The sequence below is a fragment of the Staurois parvus genome, unplaced genomic scaffold (assembly GCF_062004578.1).
Source record: "Staurois parvus isolate SC_StPar_1 unplaced genomic scaffold, SC_StPar_1.0 ptg000133l, whole genome shotgun sequence".
In the NCBI taxonomy this organism is placed as follows: Eukaryota; Metazoa; Chordata; class Amphibia; order Anura; family Ranidae; genus Staurois; species Staurois parvus.
This window is the reverse complement of record NW_028317929.1, coordinates 12530793-12544728: the sequence shown is the minus strand read 5'-3', so window position 1 is coordinate 12544728 and position 13936 is coordinate 12530793.

The window sequence follows — 13936 nt, the reverse complement described above, 5'->3', positions numbered from 1 at the left end:
CCCCCCCTCCATCATTCGCTCTCTCACCCACATCTTCAATCTCTCCCTCTCCACTGGCACTTTCCCCTCCCCTCTAAAGCACGCGCACATCACCCCCATACTCAAAAAACCCTCCTTTGACCCCACTGACCTGAACCTTAGACCCATCTCCCTGCTACCATTCACTTCCAAGCTCCTTGAGCGCCTGGCCTACAGTCGCCTAAGCGCCTACCTCACTGATAACAACCTCCTTGATCCTCTACAGTCTAGCTTCCGTCCCCTACACTCCACCGAAACCACCCTACTTAAAATCACCAACGACCTGCTAACCACCAAAGCTAATGGCCATTACTCTGTCCGCCTGATCCTTGACCTCCCGCGGCCTTCAACACTGTCAACCACCCTCTCCTCCTTACTAAACTGCACTCCCTTGGCATCAGAGACGCTGCTCTCTCATGGTTCTCCTCCTACCTATCCCAACGCTCCTTCAACGTCACCTATAACACTGCCACCTCCCCCTCTCTCCCCCTCTCTGTCGGAGTCCCCCAAGGCTCTGTCCTCGGGCCCCTTCTCCATCTACACTTCCTCCCTTGGCAAACTAATACACTCCCACGGCTTCAATTACCACCTCTATGCCGACGACACACAAATTTACCTCTCCACCCCCCATCTCACCCCCTCTCTCTCCGCCTGCATCGCCCACCTCCTGAATGACATATCAGACTGGATGTCGCTCCATTTCCTCAAATTAAACCTGTCCAAAACCGAGCTCCTGGTCTTCCCCCCAACCCGCGCCCCCCCCCTATCCTCTCCATCACTACTAACAACGCCACCATCACTCCTACCCCACATGCCAAAGTCCTGGGTGTCACCCTGGACTCGAACCTTTCCTTCCTACCTCACATCCAATTACTGTCAAGATCATGCAGGCTCTACTTCCGCAACATCTCCAAGATACGTACATTCCTCACCCGACACTACTAAACAACTCGTACACTCCCTCATCATCTCATGCCTGGACTACTGCAACTCCCTTCTCACTGGTCTACCCAAACAAACGCTATCCCCACTCCAGTCTATCCTGAACTCAGCGGCTAGACTCATCCACCTCACCAACCGCTCCACATCTGCCACCCCCCTCTGCCAATCTCTTCACTGGCTCCTGATTGCCCAGCGCATCAAATTCAAACTGCTAACTCTGACCTACAAAGCCATTCACAACACTGCCCCAAACTACCTAACCGACCTGATACCCAAATACTACCCTACCCGTGCCCTTCGCTCCTCACAGGACCTTCTACTCTCTAGCTCCCTGATCTCCTCCTCCCACGCCCGATTGCAGGATTTCTCCCGGACTTCCCCCATCCTCTGGAACTCTCTACCCCAATCCATCAGACTGTCGCCTACCCTCCTCACTTTCAGGCGCACACTGAAAACCCACCTCTTCAGGGAAGCCTACCCCACCCTCACCTAACAGCTGACCTCCTCCCACCACTCCATCCCCCACAGCCATTTCCTCCTGTACCACTTTCCCCTCCCTCCTAGATTGTAAGCTCGAAAGAGCAAACCCCTCGAATCCCTTGTGTATTGTATTGTTTCTGTCTTGTCTCATGTTCTGTCCCCCTTGCTATTGTACAGCGCTGAGCAAACCCTTTGGCGCTATATATATACTGTATAATAATAATAATAATAATGTCTTGACTGGCTACCTTTTTGTTTGTGAATGCTTGTTTGCATCTTCCTTGGGTAATTATATGTAGGAGACACAGAGGGTAAGAGTACTGTCCTACCCCATAAAAAGAAGAGTCTGCCTTCTACCTTCCTTTTGTCCCCCTGACCTACAGTTCCAAATAAAAACCAGGAACATTTTTCATAGAAAGAGCCCTACAAACCAGCTAACACAGGTTCCAATTATCAATTTGTCGTTTTCTTTAGCCCATCCATGGTCCACAGGATTTTCACCAAACTGCTCAGTCCTCCCTTCTAATTTCTGCAGGCTCTGCAAAACTGTTTGATCTTCAACTTGTATTAGTTCTCTCTGGAACCATCTCACAGAGTGGAGCACATGGGCCTGACATTAAACACAGCCTGCCCTTACTTTGTGCCTGCATTTGGTTTTTGGGTCTAATGGTTGCTTTCTTCAAAGCTGTTCTGTACTCCTGATTTCTCTACAGATCACTGCAGCAAAACTTTCTTGCAGCACAGGCCTAACAGACCCAGGCATTGGCCTGCCCAATGCATCCAATCCACAAAGCCAGACTCTCCCTGACATTGAGGTTGCCAGTCTATTGGATAGGGGAGGAGTCCTGGATGCCGTCTCTCAGTACAGGGAGCGTGGTTGTTAGAGAGAGCCTGTTTTCCCATCAACAATTTAAAACTCAGGGTGATTCAATTGTCCCTTCAACACTGGACCCATCAATTGAGGGCTCCCAACAAGAATCCAGTCAGACAAAGCCATGGCTATGGCTTATGTGCCTAACCATTCAGGGGGCAATAAAAGTAGCTCTGCTCACAAGGAAATAACCATGAGCCTGTTTTGGCCAAGACTGCACATTCCAACCCTGTCTTCTGACAGCATTCCAGACATGGAAATTTGGCAGGTAAAATTTTTAAGTAATTAACATCTGGATCTGGAGGAATAGGCTCTCCATCTGGAGGTGTTCCAAGTATTCTGCCATAGGTAGGGGATGCCGGAGCTGGATCTTTTGGCATCTAGACCTAGAAAGGTTTGTTACCATGTTTGGGGATTTATTTGGCCTTTACAGTGGATGCTATGGTGATGCAGAAGGATCTGTTCACTAATATTTATGCTCCTGAAAATCCTCCCTTGTCTATTCTGCAGGATCAAGATGGACAGAATTCTGGTGATTCTCATTGAACCAAATGGGCCCAGGAAAATGTGGTACTCAAACATACTCAGAATTGCAGCAGACTCTCTGTGGGCCCTCCCACACCCTACTGCCTCTTAGTCACTGGCTGTAGAAGCCCAAGTCCTAGGGGAAAAGGACCTGTCAGTTTCAGTCATTCCTAAAGTCAGCTTACCAGAAACATCTGTTCTTGCACCTGAAAAGCCTGTTTTGCATGGTGTTTTACAAGGAAATTTCACTCGAGGAAGTTCTTTGAGGGACATACAGTGGATATAAAAAGTCTACACACCACTGTTAAAATGTCATGTTTCTGTGATGTAAAAAAATGAGACAAAGATAAATAATTTTAGAAATGTTTCCACCTTTAATGTAACCTATAAACTGTACAACTCATTTTAACAACAAACTGAAATCTTTTAGGTGGAGGTAGGTAAAAATTAAAATAATATGGTTGCATAAATGTGCACACCCTTAAACTAATACTTTGTTGAAGCACCGTTTGATTTTATTATAGCACTCTTTTTGGGTTTGAGTATATCAGCATGCCAACGCGACTTGGCAATATTTGCCCATTCTTCCTTGCAAAAACACCCCAAATCTGTCAGATTGCGAGGGCATCTCCTGTGCACAGCCCTCTTCAGATCAACCCACAGATTTTCAATTGGATTCAGGTCTGAGCTCTGGCTGGACCATTCCAAAACTTTAATCTTCTGGTGAAACCATTCCTTTGCTGATTTGGATGTATGCTTTGGGTCGTTGTCATGCTGAAAGATGAAGTTCATCTTTATGTTCAGCTTTCTAGCAGAAGCCTGAAGGTTTTGTGCCAATATTGACTGGTATTTGGAACTGTTCATAATTCCCTGTCACTGTTGCGCCATATTTTCTCCACTTGATGACTGTCTTCACTGTTCCATGGTATAGCTATTGCCTTGGAAATTCTTCTGTATCCTTCTCCTGTTTGATACCTTTTAACAAGGAGATCCATCTGATGCTTTGAGGGCTCTCTGTGGACCATGGCTTTTACTGTAGGATGCGACTAAGAAAATATCAGGACAGACCTACTAGAACAGCTGAACTTTATTTGGGGTCAATCAGAGGCACTTTAAATAATGGCAGGTGTGTATTGACTCCTATTTAACATGATTTTGAATGTAATTGCTTAATTCTGAACACAGCTACATCCCCAGTTATAAGAGGGTGTCCACACTTATGCAACCACATTATTTTAGTTTTTTATGTTTACTCCCCCCCAAAAAAAGATTTTAGTTTGTTTTTCAATTGAGTTGTACAGTTTATAGGTCACATTAAAGGTGGAAAAAGTTCTGAAATTATTTATCTTTGTCTCATGTTTTTACATCACAGAAACCTGACATTTTAACAGGGGTGTGTAGACTTCACTGTATTGGGGTAGATTTACTAAAACTGGAGCACTTCAGAATCTGGTGCAGCTGTGCATGGTAGCCAATCTGCTTCTAACTTCAGCTTGTTCAACTAAGCTTGGACAGTAAGACCTGGAAGCTGATTGATTACTATGCAGAGCTGCACCAGATTCTGTGTGTTCCAGTTTTAGTAAATCTCCCCCATTCTGGTAGTCCTCCTATCTAGTCTGGATTAACATTGGGCTTTGAGTACTTTCAAAGAGAAAATACTGGCATTGGTCATTCTATTTCTAAAACTATTTGCCTCTCATTCTTAGTTAAGGCCTTAATGCAGGGCATGTCACATATCTCTCCTTCTGTACACATCCCTATGTCTCCATGGAACCTTAATTTGGTTCTTTCAGCTCTTCAGATGCCACCTTTTGAACCTTTTAGAGGCAATGTATTATCCATCCTTACTCACAAGGTGGCTTTGTTTTGGTAATCTCATTTCTGTACAGAGCATCTCTGAGTTAGAGGCCTTATCCTGTAAAAAGCTTTTTCTAGTGCTACACAAAGACAATGTCTTCCTGTGGCCAGCTTCTCTGCTCCCTTAGATGATCTTTTCTTACACTTTAACCAGGACATTATCTGCCCCATGTTACAAAACACCCAAAGGAAACCTCTCTCCGCTGTGTTGACCTGATGGTTACGCATTGTTAGATTTCTTCCAGAAAACTCTCAAAGGGGGCTCCCCACATCTTACTCTACCAATGCTAGATGAATTAGACAAGTTATCATTTAGGCCTAAAGTGTGAAGCACAGTGTTTTACTGCCCTGTTCAGCATCCTCTACCAGATCTATTAGTGCTTCATAGGATTGTACCACTATCCCCTCCCTCCTAGATTGTAAGCTCGAAAGAGCAGGCCCCTCGAACCCCTCGTGTATTGTTTTGTTACTGTATTGTCTCATGTACTGTCCCCTACTATAATGTACAACGCTGAGCAAACCTTTTTGGCGCTATATAAATACTGTATTATTATAATAGGCTTTTCAGCACCAAGCATCTGTTTCTCAGATTTGTAAGGTTGCCACTTGGTCTTCTTTATACACGTTTATCAAATTCTACCAACTGGATGTTCAGGCCTCTTCTGATGCCAGTCATGAGTGTAAGGCTCTAAGGTTTCTCTGAGTTCTATAAAGCCCTTCTTGTCCTGTTGTTTTGTGGGTATTGTTTGCTGTGTTGCCAACCCCTCAATTGTCAATCCCATAGTAAAATCTAAAGATCCTGTGCCCGTACTGTGTGACAAGAAACTAGAATTTTTGTATATTAGGGTTGCATGTCCAAGTCTATGGCCTTGAATGTTAATCTTACAATAGATCAAATTCAATCTCTTCAAGGTAGCTTTCCTTATCGTTGAGCATCTTCCCACTTCCTCTATTTGTGAACCTTCAGCTCATACTTTGTACAAGACTTTTTATGCAGCTAACTATGCTTTTCTTCTACAGAAAACAATATCCACTTTTTAATCCTGGGTACCAAAGTTCCATATATCCTGGCTGGGAAGGATCCAGCCCTGAAGATGACCCTTTCTAAACAGCTATACCCATTTAGGGTTCTTCCAATTAACATTTCTTTACATATTCAATGGTCCATTTAGTGGACATACAGTATATACGGGCTATCTAGCTGGGCTCTAAAATGAGAGTCTCTTAAAAAGGTTTTATTTAGCCCCAAATCCAAAGGGAGAGAGGCAAAACAACACATTACATTTATATCAAGCATCACAAATTGCCTCCCTCACCTTTAATCACATTACCTTTAATACCACATTGAGGCATACCTGCTTACACCCATGTGATAAATGTGGTTCTATGGACAGCTCCTGATCTCCATAAACATATCAGAATCACACAAATAATTTACCTGCAAGGAAATACATGCAGTCATAATTGCTTTGCACAAAAAGGGATTCACAGGCAAGGATTTTGCTGCTACTAGGATTGCAGCCAAATCGACCATACAGTGCTCAGCATAAATGTGTTCACCCCTTTTGAAAAGTAATATTTTAATTAATATCTCAATGAACACAAGAACAATTTCCAAAAGTTTGAAAAAACTGAGTTTTATAGAACAATTGTTTAGCTCATTACATAAAAGTAAAGTTAATAATATAACTTAGATTACAAAATATTCAGTTTCACGCAAATTGGTTGATGCAAAAATTAAAACATCCCACAACAAAAACTACTCCATCTAGTATTTTGTATGACCTTCATGATTTGTAAGGACAGTGCCAAGTCTTCTAGGCATGGAATGAACAAGTAGGTGACATATTACAACATCTATCTTTTTCCATTCTTCAAGAACAACCTCATCAAGGTTCTGTCCTCGGGCCCCTTCTCTTCTCCATCTACACCTCCTCCCTTGGCCAATTGATACACTCTCACGGCTTTAACTACCACCTCTATGCCGACGACACGCAAATCTATCTCTCTACCCTTCACCTCACCCCTTCAGTCTCCGCCCGTATCACAAGCCTACTGAATGACATATTGGATTGGATGTCACTCCACTTCCTCAAACTAAATCTTTCCAAAACTGAGCTCCTAGTTTTCCCCTCAGCCCGCACAGTTCCCTGGTCTCCTCCTCCCATGCCTGTCTCCAGGACTTCTCCAGGGCTTCCCCTGTCCTCTGGAACTCCCTACCCCAATCCATCAAACTATCACCTACTCTCCTCACTTTTAGGCGCACTCTGAAAACCTATCTCTTCAGGAAAGCCTACCCCGTCCTCAGCTATTTACTGAACTCCTCCAATCTTCCTACCACTCCATCCGCCACAGCTATTTCCTCCCGTACCACTATCCCCTCCCTCCTAGATTGTAAGCTCCAAGGAGCAGGGCCCTTGAACCCCTCGTGTATTGAATCGTATTGTTACTGTACTGTCTCGTGTACTGTCTCCCATTATAATGTTATAATGTACAGCGCTATATAAATCCTGTATAATAATAATAATAATTTAGAGCCTGGATTCTGGATGGAGAGTGATGCTCAACTTGTCTCTTCAGAATTCTCCATAGGTGTTCGATTGGGTTCAGATCAGGAGACATACTTGGCCACTGCATCACTGTTCTTCAGAAATGCAACAGTAGTTTGAGATGTGTGTTTTGGATCATTGTCTTGGAAAAGTGCATGACAACCAAGGGCACAGAGTGATGGTAGCATCTTTTCTTTAAATATAGAACAGTACATCTGTGATACCATCAATGAAATGCAGCTCCCCAACACCAGTAGCACTCATGCAGCCCCACAGAAGGACACTGTCACCACCATGTTTCACTGCGGGCACCATGCATTTTTGTTTTTACTCCAAACCTTTACGGTGCCATGCAGTTTTGAAGCCATCATTTCCAAAAGCATTTATCTTGGTCTCATCACTCCAGAGTACAGAGTCCCAGTAGTCCTCTTCTTTTTCAGCATGGGCCCTGGAAAATTATAGGCAGGATTTTTTTGTGCATGGGCTTTAGGAGAGACTTCCTTCATGAATGACGCCCATGCATGTCATTCCTCTGCAGTGTGTACAGTATTGTGTCACAGGAACAATCATCTCAGTTTGTCTTTTTACTTCTTTAGCTAACTGCAGGTAACTTGCATGGTGATTTTCTTCAACCCCTCTCATCCGAAGATGCTCCTGTCGAGGTGTTAACCTCGGTGGACAGCCTGGACGTCTCTGTAAGGTAGTTGCAGTTTAATCTTTGTAAAAGTTTTGTATCACTTTTCCTAAAGTATTCTGACTGATAAGTAAAGCTTTGCTGATCTTCTTGTAGCATTCGCCTTTCTTGTGTAAAGAAATGATTATCTTTCTCAGGCCTTGTGACATTTCTCTTCCATGTGTTGCCATTGCTGACAGTATGAAATGGGAAGGGGTTTTCTTTAAGTAACACCCTCTTATAAACAACTGCCTGCTGGACACCTGTTTAATGAATAATTAGACTCACCTGTAGTTGAATTCATGTTAAGTAGAATTTTGTCTAAATTTATTTTTGCTCCTTAAACTTTCATTGGAGTGTATTCATTTTTGCAACATGGTCTTGAATGAATGTTAGGAAAAATACTTTTTTGCATGTGCAAATTAGCAAATCTTGTTTGCAGTCTATGGCCCACATTTTTGGGAGTATTTTGCAGTATAGTGTCCCATAGAAAATGTGATTCTGAAAGAAAAGTAAAGGTTTTCTGACAAATTTGTTGAGGTACACATTTATGCTGAGCACTCATTTATGCTGAGCACTATATATCAAATCATCTAGAATGTCAAGGAGAGAGGTTCAATTGTGAAGTTGATTCAGCTGTGAGATCAGGGCACCACTAATGCAGAGCTTGCTCAGGAATTGCAGCAGGTAGGTGTAAGTGCATTGCACACACAGTGAGGTGAAGACTTTTGGAGAATGGCCTGGTGTCAAGAAAGGCAGCAAAGAAGCCACTTCTCTCCAGGAAAAAGATTAGGGATAGACTGATATTCTGCAAAAAATACAGGGATTGGACTGCTGAGGTCTGAGGTAAAGTTATTTTCTCTGATGAACCCCCTTTTCGACTGTTTGGGGCATCCAGAAAAAAAAATTGTTCGGATAAGAAAAGGTGAGCGCTACCATCAGTCCTGTGTCATGCCAACAGTAAAGCATCCTGAGACCATTCATGAGTGGGGTTGCTTCTCAGCCAAGGGAGTGGGCTCACTCACAATTTTGCCTAAGAACACAGCCATGAATAAAGAATGGTATAAAAACATCCTCCAAGAGCAACTTCTCCCTACCATCCAAAAACAGTTTGGTGACGAATGATGCCTTATCCAGTATGATGGAGCACCTTAGCATAAGTGATAACTAAGTGGTTTGGGGAACAAAACATCAAAATTTTGGGTCCATAGCCAGGGAACTCCTCAGACATTAAACCCAACGTGTGATCAATCCTCAAGAGGCAGGTGAACAGAAAATAAAACTCCACAAAAACTCCAAGCGTTGATTACGCAAGAATGGGCTGCCATCAGTCTGGATGTGGCCCAGAAGTTGGTTGACAGCATGCCAGGGCAAATTGCAGAGGTCTTGAAAAAGACTGCATAAACATAATGTAATTTGTCAATAAAAGCCTTTGACACTTATGAAATGCTTGTAATTATACTTCATTATACCATAGTAACATCTGACAAAAAGATCTAAAAACACTGAAGCAGCAAACTTTGTGAAAATTAATATCTGTGTCATTCTCAAACTTTTGGCCAGGGCTGTATTAGTAAACCAGTGCTCAAACATACAATAAAAATATGTGACTAAGTTGCAAGGGGCATACGGCGTGAGAACAGATTCCTTGAATATTTGTGTTTCCCTATAAATATCCATTGTTTTAATTGCAGAAAAAGCACCCCAAAATCAGTATTCATATCTTTTCTGATATACTGTATACTCCAGTGTGGGAATGAGCAAGGTGATTCTGCTGAACTGCTTGGGCTAAATTTCCTTGGAAAAACTTCTTTTTTTTTTGTTCTTTATATAAAGGATTTGATTATTATGAAATGGGGTATTTACAGTAGTTTATTTTCCATTGGCAGTTCTCTTTTAAAAAGGTAGGATTCATTACCGTTAGGAACCATTACATTATAGCAAAAAAAAAAAATCTATATAGCCTATATAATTGCTGCATAAGTCTACAAGATACATTTTAGACATCCTCTGTAATAGAAATTTCAGTTTTGATGAGATACAGGGCTTAATACATCTAAAGGGATGTAGACACTGCAGTTTTCTCATTAGAACATGAAGAGTTCATCAGCTGATTATAACGAACCAGACTCCCTATTTAGAATCCGTTTCCAAAGGACATAATGGAACAAATAGCTTTTTCCTGAGAGTAGAAAACAAGTAGTACTCTACTACAAAGTCTGTTAAAATCTTTGCAATGTACATTGATCACCTAGAGGGAATTGGGAAATTTTGCCAAAATCCCCTGGGCAAAATTTCAGGGAAATAAAATTCTCTATTTTACTCATCTCTAGTCCTATAATGTTGTAACAGATTAAAAAAAAAATCAATAGAAAATAATAGGTCCAGTTTCCCTATTTGTGAAAAAACAGTCAAAGAAGGAACAAAAGAGGGTTGGGATTTTTAAAGGTGCTGATACTTTCTCTCAAAACAGAAACAACCACTCTTTAAGATAAGATCATTGAATTTTATTGTACAATTAAAATAAATATGATAACACATTGCCCTAAAATAGTAAGATCAAGACACACTAAAAAAATAGAACCTCATGTTTGTTATCAGTATCGCAACCCCCAGAGTGCACTTCCCCTCTCAAATAGATTCATAATGCAGGATGATACTTTACAACAAATCAAGATTTTTTGAGAGAAATGGATCAGTCAGCCTGGGGTTTTAATTAGTTTGTGCTAGAACAACTGCAATATATCCTGTCTAGAAATGTTTTTTTGTTTAATGGCTCCCACTTCCTCCTTGTGCAGTGGCTTGCAATGTGGACGCGTTGTGCTCCATCGTATGCCAACCTGTACCTGGGAGCTGGTGGCAGCATTCCTTATTTTTTGGACAGGATTCGTCGATATACCTGTGCCATGTACATCGACGATATATTGTTTTGGAGGGGGTCACGTAGTGACCTGGATGAGTTCATGAAGATCATAGGCTGCAATACATACAGTCTGAATTTCACCATGGCTTGCAGCCAGTGTCACATTCTTGTACATTCAGATTTCGATAAGCTCTGATGGTCACTTGGTATCTGATTTGTACTGGAAACCATCTGCAGCCAATACCATTTTATATGCGGAAAGTGACCATCCAAAGCCACTCAAACATAGTATTCCCTATGGGCATTTGTCAGGATGGGCTCAGCACAGGTGGTGCTGGGGCTCACCTGCCTTATGGGCTGCAGTACCAGTGCTGGCCAGCGGGTGCTCTCAGCAGTCAGAATCTCACTCCTGCAATCAAGCCATCACCTGAGGCTGATTGCAGGAGGTGTATTGAAGCAATGGCCAGACCTGCAGTCAGTGCCTTGGTGTTGTTTCCCATGAGCCCCTGTACCTGGTATCCTGTGTTCCTGCATATCTGCCTATCTGATTTGTTGCTGACCCTGCTTTGATCCTGACCTCTGCTGACTTCTCCTGCCCTGACCCCTGGCCACATGTTTTCTCTTTACCCAGTGGCTGATTTCCCCGTCTGAGGAGGGCTGCACCCCTGAAGCATTTCCTTTGGTTGTCGCTGTCCTGGTACCCTTGGCTTCCCGTTTGGCTGTGCATATCCTGAGGCGCTGGAGAGTACATACGATATCCTGACCCCTGGCGTGTCTGACTTCTCTTGGATACCCTCATTGGATCTGATCTCCTGTTACTGACACGGCGAGTGACCCGACTATTCTGTGCCTGCTGCCTTGTATCGCGCTGTCCCCACTGTTACCGACCCGGCCTGTCTGACTACGCTTCTGCTCAGCCATCCATCTGTCCTGCACGAACCCATCCGCCTCTTCACATCAGGCTCTCCTCCAGAATATACCTCTGGCGGATCCCTCTATCACGGGTGGGTGTACTCAGGGGCTGCGACCTGGTCTCTGTCTGCTCCAAGTCCATCTCCACCATCAGGGGCCCAGGTGAACAAGCAGACTGGGACTTAGGCTCTGCACTCTGGGGAATCCTATTCCGTGGGTTGCTAGAGGTACCGCCAGACAGTGCATTACAGACCCATACGGCCTGCCTGACCATTCCACCTCTCTAGCCCTGACCACGCCTGTGTTCCCACACATTTCTGGTCATACCCAGATTCCTGACATTACACCAAGGCCAGTCCTGACCATAATTGGCTGCACAGGGAAGCCATTTTGGCTTGTTGTTGTGAAGGATGCATCCTGATGAGGTTGTGTACTTGTATCTGCTAGTCTTAGATGACAGAGAATATGCCTATCAGACTCTGAAGGAGTATGCCAGGGATCATCTGCTAGAGTGCATATGAGTCGCTCATTCTCTAGTAGATCAGGGCACGGAGTTCTCTGAGGTGCAACCATTGATTCAGGCTTGTGCTGAGTTGGCTTCATCTAGTACCCCTGAAAGCAGGAATTACTTTTTTCCACCATTCAGTACGGATTAAGTAGAATCACTGGTATGGTTGTTGGAGGGTGATCCGGATTGCTTCTTGGAGCATTATTCAGCATGTTCACAACATGTGCTAGTGGATTGTATAAACGCAGTGCAGTGTTTGGTCAGACACGCTTTGTGTAAGCTAAGCTTTGTTCAACCAGTACTACAGACATGGTCAGATTTGTTACACCCAGCCTCAGTCAGCTTGCAACAACCCAGTCCTGCTTCTAATCATTCCTCTGCTCAAAGCTCTCTTCCTCCATTTCCCACAGCACCCCCAGTTACAGCCCAGTATACCCTTCTATCAACCACATGTCAGTCCCCTGTTCCCACTCACTGCACCTATCCTGCCTTTAACCCTGTAAAGAGGTCCTCTGTAGAAACTGCTCCCTTCTCTGTTCCATCCTCCAGCTCTTCTCTGTCTTTAGCTGCTCCCTTTGTTTACAGCCCTGCATTTACTTGCAGTGCTTCAGTAACTAAACCCAAGAAGAAGTGAAGATTCTTTCCAACCAGGACCATGCTGCCAGTATCCAAACCGGTCAGCGTGCTGTCTGAGAACCCACCTTCCATTGTCCAGCCTGGTGCCCGCTGTTCAGCCTGATGCCCTGATGCCTGATGACCCAGTGTATGCTACCCAGCCTGATGATCCTACCCAGCCTGATGATCCTATCAAGCCTGATGATCCGGTGCCCGCTGTCCAGCCTGAGAAACCGATGTCTGCTGTCCAGTCTGAGGAACCGATGTCAGCGATCCAGCCTGATGACCCGACCCAGCCTAATGACCCGATCCAGCCTGATGACCCGGTGCCCACTGTCCCGGCTGATGACCCGGTGCCCGCTGTCCCGGCTGATGACCCGGTGCCTGCTGCCCTGCCTGATGGCCCGGTGCCTGCTGCCCTGCCTGATGGCCCGGTGCCTGCTGCCCTGCCTGATGGCCCGGTGCCTGCTGCCCTGCCTGATGGCCCGGTGCCCTCTGCTCCGCCTGATGTGCCTCTGCTTGCTGCCCAGCCTGAGTTGCCTCTGTCCGCTGCCCAGCCTGAGGTGCCTCTGTCCGCTGCCCAGCCTGACGTGCCAGCTCCTGATGCCCAGCCTGCTTCTGGAAATCCTGTGTCCAGCAACCTGCCTTTCTGTGGTCTCCTGCAAAAAGATAGGCCTATCAGCAGGCGACCCAGACAGTCACTTGATTCCGGCAGTGGGATGTTCAGCCAGTTACCGGACCCAGGTGGTGGAACATTGGGGACAATATGGACTGTTTTGAGCGTCCTGAGGACGCTCCTTGAGGGGGGGTACTGTAAGGAATGGGCTCAGCACAGGTGGTGCTGGGGCTCACCTGCCTTGTGGGCTGCAGTACCAGTGCTGGCCAGCGGGTGCTCTCAGCAGCCAGAATCTCACTCCTGCAATCAAGCCATCACCTGAGGCTGATTGCAGGAGGTGTATTGAAGCAATGGCCAGACCTGCAGTCAGTGCCTTGGTGTTGTTTCCCATGAGCCCCTGTACCTGGTATCCTGTGTTCCTGCATATCTGCCTATCTGATTTGTTGCTGACCCTGCTTTGATCCTGACCTCTGCTGACTTCTCCTGCCCTGACCCCTGGCCTGTCTG